The sequence below is a fragment of the Thamnophis sirtalis genome, unplaced genomic scaffold (genome assembly GCF_051295495.1).
Source record: "Thamnophis sirtalis isolate CommonGarterSnake01/CBP01778 unplaced genomic scaffold, rThaSir2_p1.2 scaffold_11, whole genome shotgun sequence".
Taxonomy (NCBI): domain Eukaryota; kingdom Metazoa; phylum Chordata; class Lepidosauria; order Squamata; family Natricidae; genus Thamnophis; species Thamnophis sirtalis.
Window position 1 is genome coordinate 33,414,964 of NW_028261391.1, and position 2,870 is coordinate 33,417,833.

At 32.9% G+C, this 2,870-nt stretch overlaps 1 pseudogene; it reads right to left on the reverse strand.

The window, feature by feature from the left end:
• Positions 1-2,210: 2,210 nt before the first annotated feature.
• On the reverse strand, positions 2,211-2,331 carry LOC148043597 (U2 spliceosomal RNA; annotated as a pseudogene).
• Between the last annotated feature and the right edge of the window lie 539 nt (positions 2,332-2,870).

Consider the following 2,870-nt stretch of genomic DNA (forward strand, 5'->3'; position numbering starts at 1 on the left):
GTATATCTAGTTTGTGACTGTTCCATTTTCTTAAATCATCTGTGCTTTTCATAGTTAGAAATATGTGACCACGTTGATTAAGTAATATAAATGCAAACAAAATCCTGCCCTGCATTATTTCTAGGTTACTGCCTGTTTCCCCTTCATTACCCTTTTAGTATAATCCAAAACTTTGGCATAGAAAGCAGTGTATTAAATAAATGAATAATAACATGTAAGACAATTGCATAAACTAATATCCATTCATGCCTGAGAAGATTTCCTCTCTGATGTTATGGAGAAGTATGTTTCAGAGACAGAAAGCTAGACCAGTAGATTTTGTTGTGGTAAATTTAGAAATGTTAGCAACTAGTGTCTCCAATGTTCCAGGGTCAATCTGCGACCGGCTGGTAATCTTTTGGATACAAAGACCTTTTTGAACCCTTCTCATTATACAAAATGAGAAAAACTGTGTCATACATTGGAAAGACTGAGATTTTTTAGGATTTTTTTTCTTTGTTTTTGTGGAAAGAGGCATTTGGTGTTTGCATCTTTGGGGTCAGGTAGGGATCTGAGGCCATGAAGAAAGACCTTGAGACTTCTTTGTGGCCCTAAAGCCTCAGGCAATCAACCCTAATTCCCTGAAATATATAGCAAAAAAATGTTTTCACCTCAGTGTTTTCTTGCTTGTACCTCATCAATATTGTTCTATCCAATATTAAACCATAGTGTTGGATATCTCTAAATGTTTGTGAAAGGAACAATCACAGCAAACCACAGACATATTTACAAGCCAACCTCATTACATAAAGAAACTTTTCTTTCTTTGGTATTTTAAAAAGAAAATGTTTCTGTTTACAGATTTCCTGTCTGTTGCTGTTTACTTCATGGGAAATATTGCACTTATCTGTGTACACAACTATAAATAACTGAATATACGTGCTATTTGAAGAAATAATTATTGGATGATTGCTTGCATGTAGATGCAGCCAAAATCTACAATCTTAGTTTTGAAATAAAAAAAATGAAGCCATGAAAATCTTAATAAGTAGAAAAAGTTATTAAATATTGCTTCTTGCAATACCCCTTCTTCAAGTGACTTGGAGAAAATGGTTATAGAAAATTGCACAGCAAGGCAAAACAATTCAAATAACACAATGAAATATTCAAATTCTGTTGTAAATATCTGAAAGAAGTAATAGTTGTATGCAAATTTTTTGTTAACATTGCAATTTAAACTTATTGTGGAGTTATAAAAACAATGTATATGTATAAGTTTACATCATACTTCAGAAATCTAAAAATAATGTGTATCATTTATTGTGATTTGGAAATTAAAAACTATAATGAACACACCCATATTTTCATGGAATCTTTTCTATAGACTGACAAAAAAAACCCCTTAGGCTTGTGTACTGAAAGCTGGACTGTCATTCGTACACATCTGTTTGTGGGATCATTATGGAAAACCTAGATTTAATACAGTGATTTTATTTCATAGAACTTACAATACAGTACAATAGCAGAGTTGGAAGGGACCTTACGTACGTTAATATTCTCAGAGTGGCATTTTAATGACTCAGAAGAACAGTAAAATCTTTTGTGATGAGATAGAACAAATCCACAAATATATGAAACAAATTGACTATGGCTAACAAGATGTGTTAAGATAGGACAAGCAGCCAAAAAAAATTACATTGGTGAAAATCTATAATACACCACTGGCTCTCTACACATGTAATTGAATAAAACTTGAAGCAGAGTTTTGACAAAACTAAATGCTGAAAACTGATATCGTGTTTGATCTCAGGAGTCCCAGTAAGTGGTCTCAGATAATTTAATGTCCAGAGCAGGCAGCATAAGTATATATCAAGGTCAAAAACTATTTCCTTTGCTTGCTACTATAACTCTCCCTTTCTTAACTACCATAATTCGCAAGAGATTCCTTTTCAGGGTCATAGCCAAAACAAATGACAGGAAAAGTTCTACATGTGGAAAAAGAACTGACCTAGTATAGAGTGTCAACTAATAAGGGGAAAAAACAATTTTATTTTTTGATTCTCCTTCATGTTTGAAATCCAAGATTTGAAAGTCACTTTTAACAAACAGGAACAAGCATAGATCCAATCACTGAATGATAGTATTGCTCAGTTATCATTACTTTTTCAACAAACCAATTTACATTTTTCAAAATGGTTGGAATACATCATACTATTCAATCTTTCTCACTGAGTGGATTCTATTTCACTAGTTATATTGCTTTGGATTTAGATTATGTTACCAGATTCTGACCTGTTAAAATCAATTGAACAGATACTAGACTTGATCTTAGCCAAAAAGCTAGACTGTAATAGTTGAGATGTAAATAGATTTACATACACACCATTATAGCAGTATAAATTACATTTTTTTTTATTCTAGAGAATCCTTCTGCTAGCATTTCATCTAATCCATTTTATTTTATTTTTGTATTGTATAATTTTCTGGTCATTGACCAAATAAACATTATCACCACCATCATCATTATGTGGTTAATCTTTGGTGAGATTCACAGCCTTTGGGGCTGGTTGGTAGCTCAACAGCTCAAATCCTAACTAAGGACCTAGGAACTGTTAAGGTGACATCGGAGGATATAAGCTGTTCCAAGTAGGGTGGGTTTTTTTGTAGAATCAGAATGTTCAAGTCCAATAAATTTAGAATTTACAAATAGCGAGGTAGCCCTTTAGGTATTGCTCCAAGTGCTCCAATTACAATTGGAGAGAACATGATTTCTTTTTCCACAGTTACTGAACTTCAGTTTGCAAGTCCCTGTACTTTGTTATTTTTTTCTTGCTGCTTATCTTCAATTTGTGCATCACCAGGTATTGCAATGTCAATGAACCAAACTTTTT